The following is a 13085-nucleotide window of genomic DNA, read 5'->3' on the forward strand; positions in this document are numbered from 1 at the left end:
ATATATAGACACACAAAATAGACCTAGTTCAGTACACAAAATTATCATGGAGGCGCCTCTAGAAGCTGTTAGGGATAGAAAGACAGGTGATTTGTTGTTCTACAAAAAATCTCCTCCGCCTTTCAAGATCGATCCTCTTCGAATTGGTTCACAAGAAAATAATTTTGTTGATTTGGTTCCATTAAAGAATGAGCCAGTGACCGCTTATAATTTCAAAGATGCAGCGGCTGCTCAACAAGTGTTGTTGAATTTCGGAGATGATTATGGATATGAAGAAAATCTTCGGCTTTTAGAGGAAAACTTTCCATCTGCCAATCATCAAATCAATGAACGATCTAAGAGATTGGGCGAACTGGCAATTACAACTGCCACACCAGAAATTCTTAAAAATATAAGAGGTTTAAGTAAAGATGTCTACAAGTTGTCTTCCACTGAAGACATGCTTAATCAGTTTGAGGAAAAAAAACTTTATTGATTTGACCGAAATAGCCAGGTTCTACAATTGATTGATTTTAGTGTAATTTACTTTAATATTTTTATATGAATATATATGTTTCTTATATAGTTAGATCTCGACTTGTTTGCATTTACATTTGCATTTTTATATGCACCGTTGTTTGTGTACTGAAATTGCACTCTTTTTTTGAGTACAGGGCATCTTCAGGCGGTTGTTCAGAGACCTCAGCTAGGAGATCACTGACTTGTCGAGTTTAAGGGTGAGCCAGTTCTTTTTGGCTACCATGGATTCATCTAGGATTTTAGCCTATTTCCTTCTACTTAGACCTTTCAAACTCTTACTTTATGTTTAGTTCGTTTTGGGGTTGCATCCCCTTATCTTAGAATGTTTACTTCAATGTTTTGATACAATGACTTTAGGGTCCTTGGAGTTGAATTTCCGCTTGTTTATGTTTATGTTCGATAACTTACTGAGTTTATGGGAACTCGACTTTCTCTAAATGCTTGTCTTTTGATTAGCATTGTTTAGTTGGGCTGTAATAATTGTCCTCCCATTAGAGGATTAGTCTGGGTGCCAATCATGGCGGTTTGACTCGTAAGACTCTTACCATCCTAGGTCTACTAATTATGACCCATACACCTTATTTTTAGCCATCCTACCACATTTTGCTGCCACCATTAAACATTAAACCATATTTTCACTGTAAGGTTTTTCCAAATCTACCCTTTATGTCAAATAAGATTTTCCAAGCCTACCTTGTATACCAAACGCCACGCATACCTTATTCTTAAGTTACAAACCACTTTAACCCACACAAACATACACATACACAGATATATATAGTCCCAATAAATAAACTAAACACAAGATTGTCGGTTGCCAACCTGATCTACAAACCATATTAGACATGTCTAAATTGTCACCATAACTAACATCTAATTTCAAATCACCTTTAAAGAAACCGGACCACTAAGGTTCCTCGGGATATCTACGATAATATTTAACATTCCAAATCGGTTTACACTTGAACCATCCCTTAATTAAACACAACTCAGCCATCCATGGATAACAAGGATAGATACATCACAATAAAATAATTTGGTTCACTCATGGAATAAACAAATAAATAGCTAATGTGCAAATTGTGCTACCCCAGTAAACCGACAATAGAACATATACTAGGTGTGGTATCTAAGGCAACCATAAATATTTCATAGAAAATATGTACTCGAGTCAACTGATAATATTTATGAGGCATGATGCATGATCTAATAAAGAGATATCTTATATTAGGCATGGTGTCTGATCGAACCGATGAATCACATATATCACACAATTACAATGATTGCAGTTACACTCGTAAACCACGAGCAATTAAGACAAATTCATATGTGAGATTAACAATAAAATATCATTCACATTTATTGTCACGACTGAAATCTAGACCCTAGTCGAGACCGGCGTCGTTGACCTCTCAGAGGTCGCAAACAAGCCTACTTACGTCATTCTTACTTTACATAGGTTAATTTTAGCGGAAAATTTGAAAATTTTGATTTTTTAATCATACTTGATAAACATTCTTAATATTTCGTAATCGTTCATCATCAACCATCTAACATTTAAGAGATAAGCAACTGAAAGAAATAATTCATTAAGTATTAATTGTATATCAGCCAAAACAGCACCTATACAAAGTCTGAACCAAAACAGGAAAGAAACACTAGTGGGACATTCTCCACTAGCTCAACTCTAAAACTACGCTAGAATGTAAAACAGTAGCATCCTCGAAAGCATGAGGACCTACCAAACTCCGGATGAATGCTGACGTCCGGATAGCTGCAACAACGAACCTGTAGCTCTACCGTCCGCCTGTGCCTGCACCTAAAAGTTTGTATGGAATCAGTGCACACTTGTACTAAGTATGGGTATATGCAAGCACACATCAGGGACATGCATGAGAAAGAATAGCTCTTTTCTAACGACATGATTTTTGGAAGTCAAGTCAGTGGACTTGCCAATTTGAGATGGGGAAAGTTATGCCATGAGAGTGACATGCGTCATTATCATTATCGTACTACACACAACACATAACATCTTCATATAGCACATAACATATAACACATAGTTTCTTTCATATTATTCATTCATATGCCACAAGACCTTGTTATCATGGACTTGACCTTAAGACTTCCCAAAATGATGGCTCAACATATGGGACCTCAACTAGGGAGCCTTCTTTAGCAAACACAGAATCTGCTTCATTCATTCATACTTACCTCGTTTCAGTTTATTCATAGGCCAGTGTGAACACCAGCTATACCTAGGATGTAGTTTAAGACTTTCATCGGGTTTGCTGTGCAATGATTAGGAATAACCTAATGTCATTACCTGAATCTAGCTCACCTCTTGATTATCCTATCCTAACACCTTCAGTATCATTCATTTCTTTATATGATTCATTTGAGGCTGGCCTCATTCATTCATTGGGAACTTTAACTTTAACCGACATAGATCATGTGAGCATCATGAAATCCAGTGTCTCCCCCACACCGAAAAGAGGTGGAATCACCGGCCAAAGTGACTCAATAACATGCTAGCGTATATGGGAACTTAACCCCGCCAGATCCCTATAGTGGCAATACAGGTTCAAAGACTAGGAGATGTATGGAGACCCATACCCGGCAAGCCGGACAGTCTCATCTCATGAGAGTTACGTGAACCTCCGCCCTTCCCGAAAGAAGGCATCACCGCTCATAGCTAGCCTATCAGTGCTCAGTATAAAGTTCCATTACATTCAACTCATATATCATGGAAGCTGGCTTCTAGTATGAGGACGTCATAGCTCAATAGATAATTTCTCATCTCATCATTAGTATTAAGTATTTTAAACTCAATATTTTCATTAGAGTGTTCATAGAGACTGGTCTCTTCATTATCTTACACTCTCCTTGGTGAGTACGTATTGGTAACATTTACTTAGGCTCATTTGAGATTGTTCTTATCATATACATTAGCCTCACATCATGATTGTCACCACATTCTTCATTATTAACACCTTTATTTTTCATAGTTACTCACCTCTTATTACGTGAATATTCATTTCTTCATTTCATTACGTATATCTTAGGTTCACTTATTTTTGAACGTATGTTAAACTTATGTGTCTATACATACAAGCCATGGGGCTTCATTTATAGTTCGTTAAGTGATTCTTATTTTCCTAAGATTATGTATTAAAAGACTTATGTATCTTGTATATATACCAAGATCTTGATTTTTGATCTAAGTAGATGGCATTATTCTTGAATTTTTTACTCACGTATGACTTATGTATCAATACGGAGGTTTGGGCACGGGAACCCAAATCTTGCATTATTTGGATATCATTGATATTTTTCATTGATTTTATTTCTAATATTCATAACTTTAGAACTCTAAATTAAATCTCAACATTTTCATGACATAATAAATTTTCTATTTTAATTAGAATTCTAAATTAAATTTCAATCATTAACATGAAAGAATAATTTTCTATTTTAATTAGAATTCTAATTTAAATCTGAATATTTACATGAAAGGATTAATTTTCCACTTCTAATTTAAATCTCAATATTTACATGAAAGAATTAATTTTCCACTTTAATTAGAATTTTAATTTAAATCCCTTTTTTTTGAATTAAATTCGCTTGAATAGGGAGGTTGTGGGTTCGAACCCCCACAGCCCCCCCTTATTTTTCAGTTAATTTCGCTGAGGAAGAGGCTGTGAAGTGGTGGGTTCGAACTGTTAGGTTTTATTTGTCCTGATTTCTTACCATGAATAGGTATTCCTTTTAGGAAAAGGTTTTGGATTGACTAATCCTTTTTCTAGTAGGAAAAGGTTTAGGACTCTATAAATAGAGGAATGTTCCTTCTAATTTAATCAGCATTCACAATGTAGTCTTAAGAGTTTTGAGAGTTTTGGTTGGGGGGAGAATTTATGGGTCACAAGCTTGATATGCTATCACTTGTGTGAACCTCCCATGTATTCCGAGTGATTTGGTTGAGGTTGTTTCCCTCTGTATTTTGTACTCTCATATTTATAGTGGATTTCTCATCTCCTTTGTGGACGTAGCTCGATTGACCGAACCATGTTATATCTTTGTGTCTTTTGGTATATTTCTCGTTGTCTTCTTACTCGTGATCTTTCAAGGTTTGCTTTGCTAGCTTCCGCATTTACACCTGCTTATTTTCGGTCCTAACAAGTGGTATCAGAGCCAGATTCAATGATGGAGTCAAGTTTAGTGGTTCGATAATTGATGATTGAACCAGGTTAGAAGGAGGTGTTCATCTTGATGGGTGTAGTTGTAGTTGCAACCTTTTTGACAGTAATGAAGATTTTGTTGGAAAAATTGTTTCAGAGAGGTTCTCTGTGTTGAGACATAAATTTTGGAAAGAAGATTATGGAGAGGAGAAGCAAGTTGTTGAAGATTAAGTGAAGAAGGTGGACAAATTTATTTTGTCAGAAATTCAGGCCAAGGGGGAGATTTGTTAGGTTTTATTTGTCCTGATTTCTTACCATAAATAGGTATTCCTTTTAGGAAAAGGTTTTGGATTGACTAATCATTTTTCTAGTAGGAAAAGGTTTAGGACTCTATAAACAGAGGATTGTTCCTTCTAACTTAATCAGCATTCACAATGTAGTCTTAAGGGCTTTGAGAGTTTTGGTTAGGGGGAGAATTTATGGGTCACAAGCTTGATATGTTATCACTTGTGTGAACCTCCCATGTATTCCGAGTGATTTGGTTGAGGTTGTTTCCCTCTGTATTTTGTACTCTCATATTTATAGTGGATTGCTCATCTCCTTTGTGGACGTAGGTCGATTGATCGAACCACGTTATATCTTTGTGTCTTTTGGTATATTTCTCGTTGTCTTCTTACTCGTGATCTTTCAAGGTTTGCTTTGCTAGCTTCCGCATTTAACCTGCTTATTTTCGGTCCTAACACGAACCCCCACAGCCCCTCCTTCTTTAATTTATTTAAATGGGCAACTGCAGTGAGGTTGTGGGATCGAATCCCCACAGCCTCATTTTTTTTAAAATTTCGCCTACTGAGGTCGTGGGATCGATTCCCACGCCTCGCGTTTCTTTTTTTTTTCCGCGTGTAGCTGGGGGTCGCGAGTTCGATCCCCCCCAGCCCCCTTTTCTTTTCCTTTTCCTCGCACAAGACAGGGGCGAGGGTTCGATTCCCCCCCAGCCCCATTTTTTTTCTTTTTAGCGAAATTCGCTGGTCCCAGCCCCAGTTCGAATCGCCCTTAACACATTCTTTTTTTTCCAGCCATCTTAACCTGTGAGGTCTTGGGTTCGATTCCCATTGACCTCACATATTTAATATTCTTTTTAAAAACCCAGATTTCAACTTTTTCATAGAGTACTCAAATCTGGAAATTTCTTGTCATTATTCAACTCATTATTAGGCACATTGTTCATAAGTTTAATTGGGTAAAAGGTGGTTATTCAATTCACTATCCTTCATCATAATGAACATCACATTGTACACCCAATACACACATAAAATACACAATAAATACACAACTTATACACCCCCAAAACAGTGACTAAAACACTGCCCTATACATGCATATACATTAACTTTTCCGGTCATATTTTGATGATCATTATCGTGATTTTCCGCACATAAACACATTCGAATTTGATTTAAACACATCATTCATGCAAAAATCTAGCAGCATAGCATACCCATCCTACAAATTCGTTAGGGAGCTAAGGACAAGGATATACGAAGGGGGAACAACCTTAGTTACAAGAGTTTAAGAAACATTCGAAAGAAAGTACTCTTAAAGAAAGAATTCCATGAGAGAAACCCATACCTTTATTGATATTTAAACGAAGAATTTGTTACCCAAAACTCTCTCCAAAATCAGTGCAAGTTACCTCAACATCCACACCACTCAACGAACAACTTCTCTTCGCCTTAATGTTTTTGGTTGATTTGTTTTGTTTTTCTTAAAATTTCATGTGAGTTCTTCAAGCGTGAAGAACTGTTGATATTTGGCAGAATAACGTGAGAAAGATGGAGAACGTGAGAGAGAGAGTTAAGAAGCGTCAGAGAGAGAGAACTATTAGGATTAGGAGACTAATTCAAGACTTAGTCAAATAGAATTTAAATTAAATAATACAAACTCTGGTTTATTTTAGTTAATACGCGAAAGGACCATTATGCCCTTAATATTTAGATTTTTAATTAATAATTAAATCCCCTTAAGTACCTATTTATTCTTATTTTTTTTGAATCGTTACATTATCCCCCCCTTAGGAACATTTGTCCCCGAATGACACTACCATTTACACATCGTAACGCCAATCAGATCATAACTTAATCGCTATGTACAATCAGCCAATAGCAACAAAATACAAAGAGATAAGGAATTATAGCCTTACAAGTGGGAAATCTAGCCTCAAGAGTTGAAAAGATGGGGGTATCGGGATCTCATGTCGGCCTCAGCCTCCCACGTAGCACCCTCCACAAGATAATTTCTCCATAATACCTTCACTGTGGCAACTCCTTGTTCCTCAGCCGCTTGACCTGTCTATCTAAGATCTCAACGGGTACCTCTTCATAGGACAAGTCTTCACCAACCCCCAAACCTTCAACAGGTAGGATTGATGCTAGATCACCTAGCCACTTCTTCAACATAGAGACATGAAAGACTGGATGAACAGAAGATAGCTCCGCAGGCAATGCTAACTCATAGGCCACCTCACCGACACGCTGTAGGATCTCATACGGCCCCACATACCTCGGACTCAGCTTCCCTTTTCTACCAAATCTCATCACCCCTTTCATAGGCGATATCTTCAAGTAAACCTGGTCACCAACGTTAAATTGTAAGGGTCGCTTTCTATTGTCTGCACATGATTTCTGTCACCTGTAAGTAGTAGCCAACCTGTCCCTAATCATTCTAACTTTCTCCGAGGCCTCATGAATGATCTCTGGACCCAAAATGGATGACTCTCCAACCTCAAACCACCCAACTGGAGATCTACACCTCCTACCATACAATTCCTCAAACGGTGCCATCCTAATGCTGGAGTGATAGCTATTATTATACGAGAACTCTATTTAAGGTAGATGGTCATCCCAGTTACCTCTAAAGTCAATCACACACGCTCACAACATGTCCTCCAATGTCTGAATAGTGCGCTCTGCCTGCCCATCTGTTTGAGGATGAAAGGAGGTGCTAAGTTTCACCCGCGTGCCTAAGATTTTCTTGAAAGATCTCCAGAAATGCGAAGTAAATTGAGCTCCTCTATCTGAAATGATAGACAAAGGAATCCCATGCCATCTCACAATCTCATCAATGTAGAGTCTCGCGTAATCCTTGGCCATGTAAGTAGACTTCACAGGGATAAAGTGGGCAGACTTAGTCAATCTTTCCACATAACCCATATGGAGTCATGCTGCCTCCTAGTCCTCGGAAGACCAACCACGAAGTCCATATTAATGGCCTCGCATTTCCAAGTCGGAACCTCAATAATTTGAGTCAGACCACCAGGCTTAAGATGCTCTGCCTTAACCTGCTGACAATTAGGACACTTAGCCACATAGTCTGCAATATCCTTCTTCATGCCATCCCACCAATAAATCTGCTTAAGATCATGATACATTTTGGTGGAACCTGGATGTATGGAATATCTGGAACCATGGGCCTCTGTAACAATCCTGGTCCGTAAATCATCTACATCTGGTACACACAACAGGTTCTGGTATCTAAGTATGCCATCATCTCCCAAAGCAAAAGACTCGTTCATTATTAACAACACTGAGTCCTTCAGCTCCATCAACACAGGATCAAGATGCTGACCCTTTTTGACTTCCACTATCAGGGATGATTCAGAACTAGGGTGAACTGAAACACCTCCATTAGTAGAGTCAACCAACCGCACACCCAGTCTGGCCAGTCTGTGTATCTCTTTCACTAGCTCCCTCTTCTCATCCTCAACGTGGGCTGTACCCCCATGCTCATCCTGCTCAAAGCATCAGCCACAACATTAGCCTTACCTAGATGGTAGTGCATATTCATGTCATAATCCTTCAACAACTCCAACCATCTGCGTTAACGTAGATTCAACTCCCTCTTCGTGAACACGTACTGGAGACTCTTATGATCCATGAACACATCCACATGTACTCCATACAGATAATGCCTCAACAGCTTCAATGCAAACACCACAGCTGCCAACTCCAAGTCATGAGTGGGATAATTCTTTTCATGAACCTTGAGCTGTCTGGAAGCATAGGCTATCACCTTACCAGCCTGCATAAGAACACATCCCAAACCAACCCTAGATGCATCACAATAGACAGTGTAATTCTCGCCACTCTTAGGCAGAGTAAGCACCGGGGCTGAAGTGAGTCTGTCCTTGAGCTCCTGGAAACTATTCTCACAAGTGTCCGTCCATTCAAACTTGGATTTCTTCTTTGTCAAGGCTGTAAGTGGGGCAACAATAGAAGAAAAGCCCTCCACAAACCTGCGGTAGTAACCAGCCAATCCCAGGAAGCTACGGATATCGGTGGGAGTAAGAGGCTTTGGCCAGTTCTTAACAGCTTCAGTCTTTGTAGGGTCCGGTTCTACGCCTTGATCGGACACAACATGGCCCAGGAAGGTCACTGATCTCATCCAGAATTCACATTTGCTGAATTTGGCATACAACTGATGTTGTCTAAGTATCTGCAAGGTTAGTCTCAAATGCTGTTCATGCTCTTCCTTGGTCTTAGAGTAGATGAGAATGTCATCAATGAATACTATGACAAAAGAGTTAAGGTATTCACGGAAGACTCTGTTTATGAGATCCATAAATGCAGCAGGTACATTCTTGAGACCGAATGACATAACCAAGAACTCATAATGACCATATCGGGTACGAAAAGCTGTTTTTGGGAATTCCCCATCCCTAACCCTAAGCTGATGATACCCTGAACGAAGATCAATCTTAGAGAAGAAACTAGACCCTTGGAGCTGATCGAACAAATCATCAATTCTGGGAAGTGGATACTTATTCTTTATAGTGACTTTGTTGAGCTGCCGATAATCGATACACATTCTAAGGTTCCCATCTTTCTTCTTTACAAACAACACTGGAGCGCCCCAAGGGGATATGCTCGGCTGAATGAAACCCTTATCAGTGAGATCTTTTAACTGCAGCTTCAACTCTTTGAGTTCTGCTGGAGCCATTCTATAAGGAGGAATTGAGATTGGTTTAGTATCAGGTTCTAAGTCGATACCAAAGTCAATCTCTCGAAGGGGAGGGACTCCAGGCAAATCCTCAGGAAACACATCTAGGAATTCATTTACTACAAGCGCCGAGTATATGGAAGGAACGTCATGATCTAAATCATTAACACTCACAAGATGACATAGTAACCCCTTGGCCATCATTTTATTGGCCTTAAGATTTGAAATCAAGGGGTTAGGACGATTCGGATTATACCCCTCCCAGACTAACTCTTCTTCATTAGGGAAGCGAAACCTCACCACTCTACTACGACAGTCCAAGCAAGCATAATGGCTGTGAAGCCAGTCCATGCCAAGAATAATACCAAAATCATGCATGGGTAACTCAATCAAGTTTGCACACATAGTCTTGCCACTCACAACTATTGGGAAATCCTTGTATACCCTATCAGTTCTTACATTTTCTCCTAAAGGCGTACTAACCACTATAGGATCATGCAGAACTTCAGGTAGTATTTCAAAAGTAAGGGCAAGCGGAGGAGTCACAAAGGAAAGCGTAGACCCTGGATCAAGTAAAGCATAAACAGAAGTTGAGAATACTTGTAGCATACCTGTGACCACATCAGTGGACTTCTCCTGCTCCTCCCCGCCTTTCAGGGCATAGAATCTGTTCCTCTTGGGAGGATCGGCTGCTGTGCACTCTGTAGGGTAGGCCTAGGCTGAGCATTACCCCCAGCCTGACCTCTGTTATGGGGACAGTCTCTGACCATGTGTCCGCTCTTACCACAATCGAAGCAGGCATTAGTGCCCTGTCTACATTATCCACTGTGAGCTCGGCCACACTTAGTACAAGTCTTCTTTTGACGCTGCATCTCACCTCCATCGTCCCTCTTGGGTTCGGGTCTGCCTCCTCTAGGTGTTGTGTTTCTTTGAGGGTTAGAATTCCCAGAACTCTTTCGCCCCTTCTTGAATTTGGGCTGCTCACGGACGCCAAAATTGTTTCTATGGCCTCCATGGCTGGGACCTGCCTGATCTTGAGGCCTAGGCCTCTTATTATCACGTACACCTCTCCTCTTTCGGCTGTCCTCTACCTGTTGTACATGTACCATTAACCTAGAAAGGTCCATATTATCATGGAGCATCGCAGATCGACACTCCTCATCCAGGTCTCCATTGATTCCTGTGAGGAACCTACTCATCTCATCCCTGCTGTTTGAGACCAGGGAAGTAGCATACCTGGATAATTTCAATAAAGCTAAGTACTCTCCTCATTCTCGCTATTAAATATCAAGGGAAGTAACATACCTTGATAGCTTCACAAACATCAGAGAATACTCCCTTACCGTCATAGATCTTGTTTAAGGTTGATGAACTCCTCAACCTTGGCCTCCTTCATCTCTCTGGGGAAGAACCTTTTCAAAAATGCTGTCTTGAACAGCTTCCATGTGATTGGCACTCCCCCTAGGACACGGGTATCTCGCCTCATTTTGCACCAAGTCTGTGCAACATCCTTGAGCTGGTAGGAAGCCAGCTCAGCCTTCTCAATATATCAGTGGCCCCCATGGCCACCAGGATCCTATGCAACTCGTCTATAAATTCCTGAGGATCTTCTGAAGTCTTAGCCTCTGTGAATATAGGAGGATTCATCCTCGTGAAATCTCGCAGTCTGTCAGCCATGCTGCGAACCGGTGGGTTCTCCCTCTGAACATCCGGCCGGTTGACTTGGGCAGTCATACCCTGGGCCTGCATCGTGATGGCCTGTGCCATCTGGGCTAGAGATGCCCTCACCTCCGCATCAGTCAACCCAGCTGGGTTAACTAGCATGGCCACTCCTTCAGCTGGAGCCTGGGGTGGGTTCTGATTACCCCTAGCTACTGCTGCTCCCGTCCTCAGACCCTTAGTTCTCTAATTGTTCATTCTCTGAAACAACAAGGATTGATGTCAGAGACGTTCATAACACCAAGAATTCAGACATCAGGAAAAGCACAATAAGATCAGAATAAGGGAAGTTTTTTTCTACGCATCATGCAGTCTCTAATCCAGGATAGTGGTGCACTTCACTACCATGACTTAGAAACTACTCAATGTGGTTGATGTGAACTCATTATTCTAGGAATTTAACCTAGCTCTCTGATACAAACTTTGTCACGACTGGAATCTAGACCCCAGACGAGACCGGCGTCGTTGACCTCTCAGAGGTCGCAAACAAGCCTACTTACGTCATTCTTACTTTACATAGGTTAATTTTAGCGGAAAATTTGAAATTTTTGATTCTTTAATCATACTTGCTAAACATTCTTAATATTTCGTAATCATTCATCATCAACCATCTAAGATTTAAGAGATAAGCAACTGAAAGAAATAATTCATTAAGTATTAATTGTATATCGGCCAAAATAGCACCTATACAAAGTTTGAACCAAAACAGGAAAGAAACACTAGTGGAACATGCTCCACTAGCGCAACTCTAAAACTACGCTAGAATGTAAAACAGTAGCATCCTCGAAAGCATGAGGACCTACAAAACTCCGGATGAATGCTGACGTCCGGATAGCTGCAACAACGAACCTGTAACTCTACCGTCCACCTGTGCCTGCACCTAAAAGTATATGTTTGTATGGAATTAGTACACACTTGTACTAAGTATGGGTATATGCAATCACACATCAGGGACATGCATGAGAAAGAATAGCTCTTTCCTAACGACATGATTTTTGGAAGTCAAGTCAGTGGACTTGCCAATTCGAGATGGGGAAAGTTATGCCATGAGAGTGACATGCATCATTATCATTATCGTACTACACACAACACATAGCATCTTCATATAGCACATAACATATAACACATAGTTTCTTTCATAATATTCATTCATATGCCACGAGACCTTGTTATCATGGACTTGACCTTAAGACTTCCCAAAATGAGGGCTCAACAGATGGGACCTCTGATACGCTCAAACTTACTTCTCAAATGAGAAGTAAAGCGGTCGCGTCAAGTAAATAACCCAACTATTGAGGTTGGGATCGTTCCCACGAGGAAAATAGTCTAGACTTAACTTCAACTTGTTTATTACTATTGTTCGGTTGATGACTTCCTTGGAAAGTAAAAAACATAAAAAGGGGGGTTTGTATTTCCTAATGAGTAAAAATAACTAGCAAAATTGAAAGAGACACTTAACGGTTTTGAAAGTTGGGTTTTAATCAGTTAATCAAAGTAACTAGGGTTTACGTGTTCCCCACAGGTTCATAACTTGATAATTATAACTATAACAATTCTTTCCTAGTATCTTGCATGCAAAGTGATAAGTTATGTATTTCTAAATCCTTGGTCCGGCATCTAGAAAATCTCACTCCGCACCTTGGTCCGGCTACGTGTGTTGCTTTCCTAACCCTTATC

Source organism: Solanum pennellii, chromosome 3 (genome assembly GCF_001406875.1).
Source record: "Solanum pennellii chromosome 3, SPENNV200".
In the NCBI taxonomy this organism is placed as follows: Eukaryota; Viridiplantae; Streptophyta; class Magnoliopsida; order Solanales; family Solanaceae; genus Solanum; species Solanum pennellii.